General features: G+C 38.4%; 2 long non-coding RNA genes across 4 annotated transcripts in view; both read right to left on the bottom strand.

The window, feature by feature from the left end:
• Positions 1-608: 608 nt before the first annotated feature.
• LOC135304238 (uncharacterized) lies at positions 609-4,489 on the bottom strand. The gene is made up of 3 exons (XR_010365656.1): positions 4,366-4,489; positions 3,616-3,873; positions 609-2,929 (listed from the first exon to the last, which is right to left on the bottom strand). It is a non-coding gene; the product is annotated as an uncharacterized LOC135304238 (long non-coding RNA).
• A 2,721-nt stretch (positions 4,490-7,210) lies between these two features.
• Positions 7,211-17,638, bottom strand: part of LOC135304239 (uncharacterized) — a 49,931-nt gene continuing 39,503 nt past the window's right edge. Inside the window, exons 1-4 of one of the 3 annotated variants that reach the window (XR_010365659.1) lie at positions 14,192-14,597; positions 12,848-13,226; positions 9,354-9,419; positions 7,211-8,948 (exon numbers count right to left, since the gene is read on the bottom strand). This is a non-coding gene — a long non-coding RNA (uncharacterized LOC135304239). Of the gene's footprint in view, positions 8,949-9,042; positions 9,420-12,847; positions 13,227-14,191; positions 14,598-17,638 lie in introns of those variants that run through there. The other 2 variants (XR_010365658.1, XR_010365657.1) reach the window with 2 other exon arrangements.

The raw sequence follows: 17,638 nt of genomic DNA, 5'->3' as shown, positions 1-17,638 counted from the left end.
ACATCTCTGTTCCTTTTGAAAATAAATCTTGGTCTGACGTGTTCAGTGTGGCAGTGCAGAGTTGAGAGCCTGGTTACTCACTCTTATTCTCCTGGTTTGGGAGGAGAAGCAGCTGTGCAGAACCACAATTACCAGCACAGCTCCTTGTGAAGCATGTCCCAGCCTTGTACTGCAGCACAGCTTCACTGAAATCACTTTCTCCTGCCATTACTGCCCCTACCATCCATTTCTAATGGTTTGTGCCTTCTTTCTCCACAGATATCCTTAGCTCTGCCTTTATTTTCAGCCTTAAAGATATCATTCTCATTTACACTGATGTATTTAACTGTTGTAAACAATGAGTTTAGGAGAGAGTAAAGCTTGCTTGCTAAAATATTTTCCCAAATTTCACTGCATCCCATGGATTTCAGGATGAACAGCGTATAACAACCCACATCTGCTCAACAGGTCTACCCACCTGAGGCTGAACAGCTCTTACCTATCCTGTCCCTGTCTCCCTTCCTTCTGCAGGTGCCTTGAGACAACAAGGCCTTGTTCATCTCTTGACACTTTGCCTGGATCATCTGAAGGTGATTCTGCTTAGTCTAATTAAGCCTTTTCTCGTAACAAAAAATTATTGCAGCCTAAAGAGAGTATAGAGATGTGAGATAAAATAGGAAGCAAAGCAAAAATAGAAAAGCTTAACATCTATTAGAAGTGTGGGAATATTTATAGATCCCAATGTAAACATGCACTCTAAAGCCAACTTTAATTGTTACAAATTGTCCTATTTTCCCCAGAGATGCTATGCAACTGCAGGTTGGGAGCAGCAGATCTTTGTGAAGCTGGATGACACAGCCACAGCCACCTCCCAATTAAGAATGGAAGGGAATCTCTCCATCAGGCACTCCAGCTATTAAGATGCAGTTCACACCATGCACATCTCTGAGAAGTTTGCAGTCTGTGAAAGCAAAGGTGAAGGTCAAGGAGTAAGCCACAGAAACCTTGGCTACCTGCAGAGTCTGCAATCAAGATGTGTGGAGTTGATACATTCTCATATAATTCCCTGAAATGATGTCTTTTCTTCCCATAAACGTGGTCACTGCATTGCTGATCACCAGGGCTTTGTAGTGCAGCGTTGTGAGGTGATTTATAGAACTCATGTTTTCAAGGCAGCTCATCAGGGAATTGAAGCAGCTAAGATGTTGGTAATCACTAGACCTGAAGCAGATCTGACAGCCAAAATACCAGTCTTTCTCAAAAAACTTTTTTCTCAGAGGTATTTGCTATAAACAACTTTGCTTCATCTGTAGTCAAAAGCAGTGCTGGTATTTGTTGTCTGGATATCACATTCCCTTGCAAGCCCCCTGTCCATCACTCCCTTCTGGCTTTCAGGCAGGGCTAAAAAAGATTCTTGCCTGCCCAATAAATTATCAACAATATTTCCCATTTAAATATTAGTCAGTCACAACATGATTTGCATGATCATTCAGCAGAAAAATCCTTTTTTCTGCTCTAAGTTTTTTTCTTTCTAGAGTGCCTTGTTTTGGCACATAAACATCCTCGCCCCCATTAAATATCAAAAGTTTCAAATAATCATCTCAGCACCGTTTTTTGTTTGAATAGAGCTTTGATCCTGAAGAACTAAATAACTCAGAGGAGTCACATGAGACTGCTAATTCCAGGCACACAAAATTAAGGAAACCTTTACAGAGAGGACAGATCACACCAAGCTTTGAGAGAGCAGCTTCCCCCAGTGGCGGTCACAGACACACAGGTTTTGGATCACTGACAGAAGAGGTACAAACAAAGCTGTGCCCCAGCAAAGCCCAGGCAAAACAGCCAAAACTAAATAAATAAATAAATAAATAAATAAAATGAATAAATAAAAGAAACTGCCTTCATGCCTGGGGTCGGGCTGAGAGGGGCAAGAGCAGTGCAGCAGCTCCAGGTGTGCTCAGGAGGTGAGCACAGCCTGGATGGCCACAATCAACCACATTCAATCAAACCCTGAGGCATTTGTTTGCTCCCAAAGCACCTTGTTTTTCAGAAAGACTCGGTTTTTCATCCACTGGAGCAGTGAGGTGCTATTCCCTTCCAAACACCAGGACCTGGGCATCTGGTTTCTACTCAGAACCTTTTTGCTAAATAATTCCACTGATTTCAGCAAGCTCGGGGCAAAGCAGGAATAAACAAACCAGAAAATAAATCTCCATGTAGAGAGCCTGGTTCTATAGAAGAAGTGAGCACTTCCAGTCACAGCAAAACCCTTCCTGCCCTGGACCCTGAACAAAAGGAAATCAGCTCCCATTAAGTCATTTGGTTTGTTGGCTTTTGCCATTGGTTTGAAATCCTGCAAGTCACACTGCTGTTGATACTGGTCCAGCTCCTTTCACAATCTTCATTTTCAGCTTGTCTCTTCACAGAAGGGCTGGGAGGGAGGGCAGTAGATTCTTTTTATTCTACATGCTACCTTCCTTCTGCCAGTCTTGTTACCACTAATGATCTTAAATACTTTTTCCAGCATTTAATTAGGTGTAGCATTTATTTGGGTAATCACCTGCTGAAGTAAAAATAATGTTTCTAAGCAATCCATCTGCCTTTGAAACACACACAAAAAAAAAAAACAAACCAGGTTTGAGCAGGTAGGTGCAAATGCAGGGCTTGTATTTTGATGATCATCTGGTTTGAATGGGAGTTGAGGGAAGAGACTTGTTTTAAAATAAACTTTCCCTCTTTGGTATCTGTTCTGTTATAGACCAGAGAGGAATTTGGGATTCTACCTCCTGAGTAAGAGATTAAAAATCCCACATTTCTTGATACTTCCATTCTTTCACCCAAGCAAGCAGCAGAGTCCAGTGCAGACAGAACATTTGGTGACTCTGTCCGGCCCATTGTCACCTTCAGCTGGACATGGCAACTTGGTCTCACTTACCATGGCAAAGTTGGCCTAAAACAAAGAGCAAAAAAACCATCTGGATTTTTTCAGACGTGCAAAGGTCCTTTAAAACCTAAAGGAATTTTCCAAAAACTTTAAACAAGGTTTGTGCACATGACAACATCTGAACTCCCAAAAGAGCTACTTTATATTACACAATAAAGACATGTTTAGTGCAAGGTAAAAATTTCCCTGGTGTGCTACTAAACAGGTAGGAAATAGGACAAACCAGTTAGGGGGATTAAAAACTGACAGAGAAACTCTGAAACATTTCATAGGAACCCCTGGTATTGCATATATTCATAAGCTCAAAAAGAATGAAGAAAAAAAAAGGTGACAAAATTTGCTTAAAGAAGAAAACAGCTGAGGCTTCTTCAGCCTGGGTAAGAACACAGTTGAGGGGACATAGGATGACTGAGTGTATATTGATAATTCACCACACGAGATCCACAGGGACGAGGGCATGTGGCAGCAGCTTGAACATAAAGAGCAAAGATGTAAATCAAACTTGTCCTTCAAAATTCAGGATTAAAATGATGGAATACCTTCCAAAAGGACAGGTTGGATGTTAATAGGCAGAAAGATTAAAAACCTCTTAGAAAAATGAAAGAGAACTCCCTCAAGTGCTATTAAGCAAAATGGTTTGGATGTAATATTCTGGTGAAGAATAGTGCAGACAAAAATATGAAAAGCCATACCTAGAGAAATATCTGTATGCTTGCTCTGCTCTAACACTTTTTCTGCAAGCATTTGCTGCTGCCTCTTGCATCTGTTGATTTCTCCAGGGTCAGCTGGACTCCTGGACTGAGCTGTTGCTGAAGCCCTTTGCTCTCAGAGCCCTTTGCATGTAGTTAGGAGAGCTTCACCTCGGAACCTCAGACATCCAAAGGAGCAGTTTTCCATCCTCCCTCGCAGCCACTCTGCTCAAAGAGGAGCCTGAAGCTACTGATCTGCTGCTGTGCATGGAATGAAAACCAGACAAGAGAAAAAAAAGGAGAAATCTAATGATAGTCAAGGGATACCGTGTGAGGCTTTCCAAAAAGTAGAGAAAAAGCAACAAGCATCACATAAACAAAGACCTGAAGCCATAAAACAAACAAACAAACAAAACTCCCACCCAACCAGCAAAAAAACAGCCCAGCCCACCCCCAAAACACTTATCTGTTGGGTATAAGAAATGTATTTCTAAAAGAAGGATTTTAAAAGCAGCCTAAGTCTGGGCTATATTCCCACCTTTCCTTGATTAAGAGCAGCACTCAGGGGTAACAAGAAGGCTTGTGTTGTACATGGCTTTGTAAATAAAGCATGAGGGAGATAAACTAACTTTTACAACTTTGCTGGGAAAGCTGGGAAATTAATGGAAACCACCTTAGCCCTAAGACAGTTTCTCCCAAATAACAGAGTAAATCAATTTGCATAAAAGCCCCACACTGCTATTGTTAGCCTACTTCCAGAGCTCCTGCTTCCTTGTTTAAAGTTAGCCTGCACCTCCAAACCACAGGGCAATTTCTGTAGAATCTTTCCTCACTTTCCAGCACCATTAAGCCCCTCCAGGATGTGTTTTACCATCCCACTCACCCAAACCTCCCACTGCAGCCTCATCTATCACCCCACACCTCCAGGCGTGTGTTAATTGACCAATAAAACACACCTGTAGCATATTAATGTTCTAATAAAACACTCTCCATATTCTGCAAATTTTGTGTTATCAGATCTCCATCAATTATTTATTAAGAGCCAGCATAATAAATTATCTGCTGAGCAAGGTGCAATAGCGTGAGGACAAAACAGTGCAAAGTACATTTTATCACCTCCTCACTGCAGCTCCAGCCTTTGTGGCTCACTGCATATTTATAAGTGCTTGAAGTGAGGAAAGATTCACCTCTTCAGCTCTAAATCTTCATTCAATTCATCAAGAGATTGTTTTGTTGAAATTAACAAAAACCAGGGTTTCTTACAGTATTTACTTGCATCAGGTTCTCTTAATCCTAATGGTAGTGATTCTCTTCTACATAAAATCCATTCTTCCTCTGTATTAGTGCTGGTTGACAGAAATATCTCTAATAAGACACTGTAAGTCTTTTCAGGACAAAATTTTTTAAATTTTCAGTGGAGAATATTTAGTGTATCTCTTACATGAGGGTGTTCCAGACCTGCAAAATTAAGAACCAGCATGGACTTCAATGATCTTATCAGTTTTCAAGGGGTGCTCTACTTAGGTTGAAAGCACTTTGGATTTCTCATAAATACTATGGTTAAATAATATTACTATATTATTTGGCTTTGCCAAATAATTATTATATTATTTTGGCTGTTACAGGTACAGCAACAGCCAAAGAGAAAAGAGATAAAGGCTTGGCATCATCACTAAAACATAACTTTTAAACAATTCCTGATTTTTTTCTCCAATACCTGATTCTTTTCTTCAAGGGGAAGTTAAAATTCATACTGTTCTGGTTTGCAGGCTTAGAGGATTGAACCACAGCAGAACCCCTTCTTTTCCTTGGTGTTCTTATTTATTGCTGCTTTTACAAGATAATGGTTTCATGAAGTCAAAAAGAATTAAAATCCAAACTTACAGAAGTGACTGAAGTGAAAGAGCAAGGAGAATCAGCAAATGCATGAGCACAAGTTTAAAGATTTTTCTGTTACCTCCTGTTCCACAAAGGTTTTTATGTCAATGGCAGATCAGGAAAGAGGAAAAAGTAAAGAGCTTAAGGTAAGTAGAAGTTAAAGGGGAGAAAATTATCATCATTGTTACTCTCAATTCGTTGTGGGCATGCACCTGAGAGCTGTCAGCAGCTCTAAAAACAGGTGAAAATCACGTTATTATTCATAATTGTTGATGGAAAAGAGAACGTTCATCTCCATCACCCTCAATCCACCACACATTGTTCATGCGACTAAAGTGTGTCCTAAAATAAAATACAGGAATGGCTGCATTGCAAACACAAGAGAAATAAAAGCTTTTATTTTTGAGTGGCTATTCAAAATGTACCTTTAGGGTCACATTTTCATCTGTAATTTACTCCATGCTTCAGTTCTGTGTGCTGGAAATTACTTTTGTTGAAATTTTGCATCTGCAAAAATTTACCCAGCTCACGTGGATCAGGCAGACCTGAGAAACTTAAAGTGAGGAGAGAAAGTACACTCAGCACCACACACAAAAGTCAGCCTTGGCCTCTTAAGATACATCTGCAACAGCCTGAGGGAATTTATCCTACAGCAAAAATTGTATTAGATCATGAAGTACGAAACAAACTGTTCCTTCTTGTACAGGAAGGTTTATAAACCAGATTCTCTGCCTAAATAAAATCATATTCTCTAAATTAAACCATAGTCTCTGCCTAAATATTGATTAGTTTGAACTTGCACATAGAAATTATCCCCCCAGATGAAGCAGAGATGCTCAAGAAGGCAAAGGTTTCTCCTGTAAAAATAAGACGGAAAAGAATGATCTGCAAAATCTCACAAATATTTTAATTTGGTGTTCGTGCAAAACTCTCAAATAGGCACAAAAACCCTCCCACCATAAGAATATTCAGAGTGTTTTCTGAAATGTCAGAAGCAAACATTAAATATATCAACAATATTTCAATGTAACTATGCAAAACTGGCTGAGCATTCAAAGAACGCCTGGAGAAGAAGGAAACCAAATGTTCTACTTTCATCAAAACAAGACAATAACTCATTTCAAAAGTGTAATTTCGAGGAGATGCAACAAATGCTCAGAAAACAATATTATGGGTTTTGTAAAATATGTGGGATATTTTCTGCAAAATCTAAAAATTATAATTTCCTCAGTAAAGGATCAAATTACCATTTTCATTCAGAGTAATAACAAAGAGCTTCAATATTACATGTCAAAACAAACTTACTTTGCACATTCAGCCTAATTTTATTTCCTTGTTTGTTTGGATTTTTCCCTTGAATATTGAAAATGCACCTATGGAACGTGTCACTTTTTATACTGCATAAAAAAGAAAGGATCCAAAACAAAGCCAGTCCCACTGTGAGTTAAGGCATTGCACACTGGGTCTAAAATTACTAAAGAGTTAACAACAGTGTAATTATCAGTTATAATTTTTAATAATATTTTAATAATATCATTCAGGAGGTTATAGGTTAGAGTTTTATTATGAGAAATAATCCTGAAGAATAGATTATGGCGACTAACTTAATTCTGGAAATCACCTGAAAAGAAAAAAATATATTTCCTCATATCAAATCACTACCTGATTTGCTAGTTTTCTATGATTTTAAGTCAAACTGCAAAAAAAAACCCCTTAATTTCTCATTTATTTTGTAGCTTGTAAGTAATGGAGGTTTATATGGACAGGGGAACTAGAGCTGCCTCTTTTGTGACATTTCAATCTGGTCTAAAAATAAAGACTTGAGGTATGAAATACTTTGAAGAACTTGCTCATGAAAGCATTTAATTTGATCTTAATATCTTCAACTCCATGCTTTCAGTATGCCAAGGATAGCAATTTTAACTGAAAAAAATAATGGCCTAAAGCATAGGAAATGGGTTTCCAGCTCCACAATCCTATTTACCCTATCAGAGAGCAATCACTCTGCAAATTAACTTACAGGTAAATTAATTATGCTGCCTTCTCTCTTTCATAAAGGTCCTAATTAAAACAATTCTATGTTTTCCTTCTATTTATTTGTGAATATTAGTTAATTATTAACAATTAACAGTTCTATTTATGCAAAAAGCCTCTCAGCGTCTAAACCAGGATCAAAGAGAAGTGAGAAAACAGAACTTTGAAATCAACAACTGCAAAAGAATTTGTTCATTTTCATGTTAAGAGAAAGATGAAGTGTGGGAGTGCAAGATTTGAGCTGCACCTCTCCTTGCATTTTCCGTCACTTTTCTGATATCCAAAGTGCAGAAAGCAAGGCCTCTTTAGACATTTATTGTCTCTCCCAAAAGTAGATTTTTCTTTCTGTTTCCCTTTTTTTATTATTACATCTGTGCTATTCCTTTGGAAGGTGCTCATATTTTTTGAATTAAATACTTCTGTTTCCCCCCTCACACTTTTTTTTTTTTTTTCTTTTGCCTTAGAATGAGGAATTTTGATCCATTAGAAACAAAAGGCCCAGGACAGATTATAACGGAACAAGATATTTATTTGCTCTGACTTGGCATAAAGTAAAGCATGTGAAATTAAATCCTGCATTAAGATGAGAGCAATACATGTCTCAGCAGGGATAAACACAGTGGAGCTCGTATTTCTTTTGTTGTCAAATCCTTTTAAAATGGTATTTTAGGATAGCAAATTTTAATAGGATCAAATGATGCAAAAGAAAGAACATCTAAAATAAGAACAATTAAACTCTAGGAAAAAATCTCTGCAGCACACAAAGCAATTTGACTTCTGGCTAATGTTTATCTATTATTTCCACGGGTTGTAGAAAGAAACAAGTTATGAATTAATAACGGGATGATTATTTCCACCTAAAACACATCTAGGAAGCTGGAAAAACACAAAACCTTTTCTACATTCTGCCTGAGTCAATATTTCCTTTCCTCAGACATTTCAAGAGCGTTTCAATGGTAATGGGCATTAGTACAACACTGGACTGAGCACCAAAACCAACCACGAGCAAAACTCCTAGGAAAAAATGCACACATCCATTCAAATTCATCAGCACATATATTCCCATTGAAAACTTCTGAAATATTGATTAATTCTTTCTGTTTGCTCTTTCTCATCCCAGAAATGGAGCTCTTTCCCCTTGACAACTGACCAGGCTTTTGTGCTGAGCTGCCACACTTTGGAGGGGAAGAGCTTTGCCTCTGGCAAGAACCCTTCAAAGAGTGTTTGAACCTCACCTGGAGAGCCCCCGTGGGCAGGATGACAAAGAAATCACATTTTGCACAGCTCTGTGTACATTATACATACATCTGTAAGCACAAAATGCAGCTGTAAATCTGAATTAATGCTGGGGAGAGTGGCTATGAGTGCTGACATCTCACTGGAGCTATCTGGATGTAAAGAATCTGTTCTGAGTTAGTTGTGGTCTGTGGAGAGAAAAAACACCTGGAAATAATGAAATACATGTATATATTCATAAGTATTGAAAATATTTTTTTAATGTTGAAAAATGAAATAATGTCTGGGTTGGAATGAACACCCACAGGAGGCAGGTGGAGCTCACGTGGTGCCATGAGCTCAGGTGGACACCTCACCCTGGGATGGGCTAAGATCCAGCTGAAATGGGAGCCAAAGCTCCTATCCCCAATGGCATTCCAACATTAACATGTACCTTTTGATTAAACTCAAGATTAACTTGTATTTTTCATTTAAAATTTGGTTTAAAACTCAACACCTTTATCAATCTACAATGATAAATCAGATATTTAAGTGTTTGATGCCAAGTCAACTTCCTACCAAGTAAGAAATTTTGGAATACATGTTGTCAGTACTTGCATAATCCTGCTGGCTGTAACCTTCACAGAATACTTCTGTCCAGGACATGGCCTCAGTAGGAGCTGGGAATGACAAATTAAGTATCATGTTTTAGGAAGCCAAAGGTTGGATTCACATTTCTAGTAAGAATTGAAGAGATTAAAAATAAGAAGCCCACTAATAATCAGCTACTCAAAAAAAACCAAATAGGAAAGAAACACCTCAGCTATCAAACAACAAATAAGAGTTTGTGGGGAAACCCAAAAATTGATTTGGGGGGCAGTGGTTCTGGCACAGTCACAGTGCTGACCCCATCCCCTGGTCCCTGGGGCTTGGCCAGCAGAGCTGCTGCAGGTCTGGCCCCAGAGCAGGGAAGAAGCACAGAGGGGACAGGCAGCATTGGCCTCCCAAAGCCAGCACAGCCAGCAGCAAACTCTTCATCCATGTCAAAGGAACTGACAAAATTTCACACCGTTGCAGAGAAAATAATCTGGTTTTCAGATGCTCCCCAAAAGCTCCAGCTGCCAGGAGCCTGCTGTCCTTTAAGCTGTGTTTATATTTACTGCTTGATATTTTTTCTTGGTTAAAAATGTAATGTGATGCAAACATCTCTATGAATTATATTCTCTCAAAGTTTAAAAATCAATCCTCTTAAATAGCATTCCCTTTCCTTGACTGGATGCAATGCCACCCCACCAAACACAGGCACAGGTGTAAGGTGGGACTTCAGGCCATGACTCTGCTGTCTGGTCTTGATAATACAACTAAAATACAACTCAAATACAACTAAAAATACTAAACCAGTGTGATGGAGTGATTAAGGCACGTTTCTCTGTGCTGGCACAGTGGCACAGTCCTTCAGAACAGAAAAGCAGTGCACAGGCTGTGGAATTATGGAACTCCCCTCACTGCCTCCTGAGCAAGAGCCCAGACTTGTAAGAATCAGCTGGGCCTTAATCTTGCTTATGTTTCCTTCCTGTGAGCAAATGGAGAGAGTGGGATTTTCTCTCTGCATTCAGGTATTGGTAAAAGCTATAATTAAAACAGATTTTGAGGATTTCTGCTCAGTGCAATTGGCTGTAATTCAGCACACCCTTAAATCTGAGACAACTTCTCCAGGGTTCAGTCAATAAAACAGCTCCTGGCGAGCAGCAGGAGCCTGCATTCCCAGCTCAGTGAGCTGTCAGGAAGAAATGCAGGTTATTAGATGCCTCTGTTATTAGAGATTACACAAGTGGCAGAGAAAATGACATCCAATTCATGTTGCTCCTCAACTCTGATATTCCCCTCTCCACAGTCCTTGTGAACACGTACAGATAAAAATTCAGTTGGCTTGGAAGACAAAATAAGGATTGTATGTGACCAATATTAATGAAACCTAAGAAAATGGTGAGACTAGAAACCTATTTCCCAAGCTTTCAAAATGATTCTTTAATATCACATTTCATTTTTAATATAGCACTTGCATTATTCTGAATCAGATTACTGCTCCATATCTACTTTTAAGGCTTCCAGAAAGAAAAAGCTAGAAAAGCCATTTTTTCCTGTGTGCTCTGCTTTTTGGGATGTAGAAACATTTACTGAGCCAAAACAAAAAAGAGATTACTCTGTATTCCCATGTAGTGAGAACTCCACAGTATCCTAGATTCCTTTTTGAAGACAGTAGGCAGAATGACTGTCCAAAAAATTAATGAAAACACATTGTAAAAAGGACAAAGGGGAATTCTTGAGCGTCCTTCTGGCCAATGCCCTTCTCCCATCTTACTTTTCTGAATAATCATTCTTTGCAAAACTCATCAAAACTTTATATACCACTCCAGAAAGAGGCAAAACCCAATCCAAAACCCACCTGAAACACACAACACCTTTTTTATGTGTTTATACACAATTAACACACAGGAGCCACGTGTTAATTATGAAGGCCAAGAACAATTCCAGAAATGCTTTCTTTGGGAATTCTAAATTCAAATCCTGAAGCTCTTGCTGAACTTTCTGATGCAAGAACTGACACCCAGCTGTAAACCTGAATGTTGTTTTCCAAGTTATGAGGTAAATTCAAGTGTAGGGAGGAGACAGGAAAGGGAATTTTCTTTTCAAATGTAGACCTGATTCATAGCCCCAGCATTTCCTCCATCTGACACATCTGAAACAGATGAGTTTGATAATGATAAAGTAAACAGCACTAAGTGTGCCGTGGAATTAATAATACCTTTTCTCCAAAAAAAGGGGGGTTGTGGGGTTAGACTTCCTGGACGTAAATATTTGTCAAAAAAAGAAAAAAAAAAAAACAAACCAAAAAACAAACCAGCAGATGCTGCTATCAAAAAAGAATAATTTAGTTGTTTCACATGACATCAATCAAAACACTTTTTTTAAAATATGCTAAAAGTAAACAGTGCTCAGACATTACAAACCAATAGCAGGGTAATGCATGGTGCATGTGTAAAAGATGATAAACTGGGAGGGAAAGGTTCAATTCTGGCCTTTGGAAAGGAGCAAAACACCAGAAATAATTGAGATACTCCCTTGTGTGAGTATTGTGGGGCACTACTCTGATTTTTGCCTGGCTCCCCAGCCTGTGGCTCTGACAAAACTTTGATATTAGAAAGAGCAGATAGACATAAAACATCATAGAGGAAAAATAAAAATCTAATGTAAAAGGAAATAAAATAAGTAACTCAATCTGCCTGGGGAAAATTATTGAATTAACATACATATATAAAGAATTCAAATCATGAGGAAGTGTTTGTGCTTATTTTTGGAACCTTTCATCCTGTTATAAATATGGCTATGCTTAATTAAGTTTGAAAACACACTTATAAGGAGAAGATGAAAAAACTGCAGTTATTACCCATAATAAATTATTTTAGATGCCTAAAAGCTTGTAGGACCAATACAAAATTATGGTGTCAGAAATTTTTGAGCAATGATTTGCAGAGAAAAAGTGAAGAGTTATATGGTAATAATCAAAAAACATTGTAAAGGGCATAATGCATACAATAAAAAATAAATTAGAAATATATATTTGTGGGAGAAAAATATTGTGGAAAGAGAATAAACTGAAGGAAAGTTTTATCTCTTCCAAGTTAAATATAATTTTTTTCTCTGAAAGAACAGCCATAATTAGAGACCATCACCTGCCTGCAGCCAGGTTGTACTTGATATTAACGTAAGTGCACTCATTATAACCAAAGTTCTAAAATCTTCAGCCTCATGATAAGTGAATTTCTACTTTGTTAGAACTTATATATCAGCATTAAGAGTAGACACTAAATTAACTTATATGTTTGGGCATTTAGAAAACAGGTAAAACTCTTTTTGTAACCTGCACAGATGAAAAGAACCTGAGACTAAATGAGTCAACCCCAATAAAAAGGGTTTCAAATCAATCAGGAACTTATTAATTAAATTATTGAAATGATTATTAATTACTTGTTATTATTAACAGACGCAATGAACTGGCAACAGATGGTGTGATAGAGTGAAAAAGAGATTAATTTCATACACTCACTTTTGGCAGTCCTGCAGCCCAACCAGACCATCTGTGGCACATTAGGAACGTCCAAAGCTGCACCATACATATTGCAGAGATGATACAAATTGCTGGACTCTGCTTCTCCAGTCCAGACCCCATCCATCCCTCACCATGGCAGAATTTTACACAAAGAAGTTTTTATCCCGTTCATTCTGCCCTCTGCCTCTGGCACTGCAGAGCTCCTCCAGGGTTTCTGCAGCATTTCATCTGAGCTGCACTTCCAGCATGTGAGTGACCTCAAGTTCTTGCTCACAGCACATTCTCCATGCTACCAGGAGGAGTTTAAATTTACAAGTTGGGAATCATCTTCACCTTCCGTTTTCCAAGTGAAAATTCCAAATCTGTTTGCAGAAAACTGAGAAGGGGATGAATGTCATGGTCCCTGATGGTTCTTACAATTCTGGTTCATGACAGCATTTAACAATTGGACATTGGTTTTGTTTTCCTTCTGCTTTGGACTTTTCTACCATATTTGTAAGTGATTTTGTAAAGACCAACATTTCATCCTGCCAATCCATCCCCATAACTCTCTTCCTCTTTCCTACAAATATATTATACACATACAGATGAAATCTTGTTTACCTTTACTTAGAGCATTTTTAATGTTAGAAATTTAATTTTAATGGGCACACACACCTGTAAAACAGGATTTGGAGCACTGAAATATGCTCAGAAATCTAGATTGCCATAGAATGGCTTCAGTGATGTAACGTGATCATTTTAGAGGAAATTTTAATTGACTGGGTAAAAGACTAATGACATCTGTTTCCAGTGAAATAGTCTGGGTTTTTTTAGTGTAAGTCTGTATTCTAAATTGTCCTAGATAGTTTGTCCTAGATAACATACACAAATCCATCTGCCATGGCCATCAGAGGACATAAAATTGCAACTTGTAAAAACAAGGAGTGAGGAGCTGGCTTTCAGTGACCCGAAAGAAGCGAGTCACAAACACACAGGGATATTCTTCTGCCCCTCTCATTGCTCTTTCCATCCAGGAGGAGAGGAAGGAGTGGGCTGACAGAGCACACGATCATTTTGTGACTCTGGAAGTTATTGCTGTATTTCTCACATGGTTTTTAGAAATGCTTTCACAGAAATTTCCCAGCAACATTGCTAACTGCTCAGTCATTCTGAACAACACATGAAATAAGCCTTACGTCACTTTTTTCACTGTCTTCCCCCAGTCCCTCCTCTTCCCACCACATTTTTCCTCCATGATTTTCTACTCCTCCCTGTTCTCAGTTCAGCTCTAAAGGCTCGGCAAAGCAGCTCTCACAAGTGAATTCCTGACCAGGAGGATATTGCCATATAGATAATTACCTGAAACAAGGTCCTTGTGTCAGCCTGAGAGAATCCTGTGTTCCATCCCTCCCACCTCAGCAGGGGTGTAGGGAGTGGATTTAACACCTGAAACAGAAACTACTCTCACCTGCTTTGCTCTCTTCCCTCTGCTTCATGTACATTTAGCACTGCACTAAAAGGCTTCAAATCAAACAAAGAAAGCCCAGTCTTTCTCTTATTTCTCCATTGGAAGAGTCAATTCCACAACCATCCCTACTGTAAAAGTGGGACAGAGGAAGAGAACTGTCAGTAATCCCACAGTACCTGTCTGTAAGATTTATTTTTTAATTTCCACATACATTTCATAACCAAAAAGATGTCAAGTTGGCCACCAAGCCACTCAGAGCCCGCTGTACCAGCTAGTCACAAAACAATGTTTTGGTGATTTATTAGTTCATTCCCTATATCAAAACTTATTTTCATTATCATATCAAGTTTCTGTTCCCTATTGGTTCTACAGCCATCAAGGAAACTGAATCTAAGCTAAATGAGTAATTGGATTTGACACAGCTGTCCTAATCCATTATACTGACATTAGTATTTTAGGCAAGAGATACTTGTTAGGATAGCGAGTGACCTGAGCAGACTTGTCTCCCTTAGATAAGCTAAATTTTGCCCATATAGATGATATGAATTTTTGCAGGGCTTTTTCATGTTCCATCCTAAGGCAGCTGAGTATTTTGGTTGTAGATTGTAACTGTCCTTGTCCAGATGAATAAGGAATTCATAATTCACATTATAATGAAGGAAATTTTAGTGTTAGAGACACTAACTGGTACTGGAGGATGTTATTGGTAAGGATCTGATAATTTTACAGTCCTACCAGTTGGGAAAGTATATTTTTAATAAGTATTTTTAATTAGTATTTTTAAGTACTTTCAGTCTTATCCTAATGCAGATAAAAGGACCAGAGAGAGCTGACCACCTCCTGTAAACTTTTCCCAGTTTGTCCTTGTTTTTCCTCCCTCTAAGGTGGGTGTTAGTGCTTAGGGGGACACAAGGTGATGAGTGAGACAGGCAGAGAGCAGGGTCCGGGGGCTCAGATTTTGGGACACGGAGTTTGCAGGGCCTTTAGTCACGCATTTGTTTTTTGAGAGCTTGAACAGGTTTTTCATGGAGGAAATTTATTCAGTAATCTCTAACACCCCCCTCAGAGAACTTGCCAAGCTTTCCCCTTAGTCTTAGCAGAAAGTTCACTGCAATATTCCACTTACAGTTCTTCCCACATGTTACATACATTCTTTATCTGCTTTCAAATTCCCCACTTTCTTTCAGTTATTTCTTTATCACTCTGATTTCTACCCTAATTTTTAGAGCACAGACCTTGTTAAGCACAGAGATGTTCACTTATCTTAAAACTAATGAAAAAAAAATTCCAAAGACACAAATAGAGTTTATACCTATGGTTCTTCCACCTTTGAAATAGCTTCTAAAGAACCCTTAGAGCGATGATTAGAGAAATTACTATGGAAAAAGTTTGGAAATTCAAGGGAAACCAAAATAATTTCAAAAGAAAGACGTACACCAATTGATTTCTTGTATTTTGAGTGTAAGGCTCATTATTGGCCCTGCTGCAGAACCCTGTTCTACAGTGATGTGAGGGTACTGTGGGATATAAAATCAGGAATTCTGTTTCTATCTCCAGCATCCACAATCCCACACAAGCAGCACAACCCCTGTGAAACATGAAAGCAAAACTGTACATTATGTGCACCTGAAAAGAAACAGCAGCTTAGTGGGATCTTTGCTGTTTGTATAAGCATTTAAAAGAGAGAGGCAACACTCAGATTTTATTCCTTTTCTCATATGTGCTGCTCTCCCTCATCAAACACTTCAAAAAATTGGAACTGCCTTCTAATATAAATGTCTCCTACTGGGAAGCTACTTTTTCTAAATGTGTTCAAAACAGGTCATTAGCAAGTTTGCCGAAGGAAAATCCATGTTAAGCTTCAAGATTTTATTTCCCAAGAAAATATATTTTACCCTCTCATTCTCAATCAGAATTAAAAAGAGCCCTTTTCATTTTTTTTTATTCCACTTCCCTTCTCACTACAATTTTTTTTAAAAAAGTGAGAACAGTCAAGATCAAACAACAAACTTGTTTATATCCTCAACTCAGAGACAACCTCCATTGACTTCTAGTGTGGGACAGCATTTTCCTGGAGTTTTCCTGAGCAGGCTGCACCACAACATTCCTGAACTGAGCCTGGACAACTGCAGGGGTTGAACATTCTGAATTTGTTACTTTAGAACGCCAGCAAAATGGCAAAACATGAATACTGAGAAATAACTCCAAACTGGAGAGCATGTGGCATTAACATTTCTCTGCACTTTGATAGAAATGGCCAGGGGCACATATTGTAGAAAAATAAACCTTTGCATCTTCAGGCATTTTTCCTGTTCTTTCCTAGTTAGCACAAATTGACTTATTCCCTTGGCACATAAAAGAAATATTTTTTGTATAATGAAAAAACCTGCTTGCATATTTCATGTGGGGCTTTTTTGTGTGTTTATTTTTGTTGTTTGGGGTTTTGTTGTTTTGTTTCATTCTCCCCCTCCCCCCCCCCAAAAAAAAAAAAAAAATCTTAAATCAATCATAAATATACCAATGAAGTGCAGGAAGATGTTCTATTCTCTTTCACTCCTGACTTTGCTGACATGAAGTTTAAGGTTAGGGCTGTTTTGGTGAAGTTAGCCTGAAAGCTATCCTTATCTCTTTTAAAGCACAAAAGAAATGAAGTTGCTCAGACATTTATTTGATTCCCACATCTAAGGTAGTCTTTTCTTGTGACGGATGGATTCAAACTCTAAACATTCTATTATTCTGAGATGGCTCTTGCTATTGTGCAGCACTTCCAGCATCTATTACCACCAGATGCCTTTAACAAAATACATCCATCAAGAGAAAAGTGACAGAGCTGCACCAAAGGATTCCCAGGATGAGAATACAAGAGGCATCAGTATTCTAACAATATTTGTTAGGTTCCTTGAAATATTTTTCTCTTCTTAAATACCTTTTTTCTATAAGCACACTTTGTATTTTCATGGATACTCCTGCATGTCTTTGTAAAAGTGTGTCCTCTGATCTCACAATAATCCACCAAGTAGTAGATAATTTATATGATAATTTTACAGATATTCTAACTAATCCCTTATTTCAGTCACAGAACCACAGGATGGTTTGTGTTAGAAGGGACCTGAAATCCCATCTCATTCTACCCCCTGCCATGGGCAGGGACACCTTCCACCATCCCAGGATGATCAGAGCTCCATCCAATCTGGCCTTGGGCACTTTCAGGGATCCAGGGGCACCCAGAACCTCAACACCCTCACAGGGAAGGATTTTTTTTTCCTAAATCTAATCTAAACCTCCTCTTTCTCAGTTTGAAACACAAGCCAAACTAAAGGCTATAGATTAAGTTTCCT

The sequence above is a fragment of the Passer domesticus genome, chromosome 7, assembly GCF_036417665.1.
Source record: "Passer domesticus isolate bPasDom1 chromosome 7, bPasDom1.hap1, whole genome shotgun sequence".
Lineage (NCBI taxonomy): Eukaryota > Metazoa > Chordata > Aves > Passeriformes > Passeridae > Passer > Passer domesticus.
The sequence above is the reverse complement of the archived record's forward strand: the minus strand, read 5'-3'. Positions and strand labels throughout refer to the sequence as shown.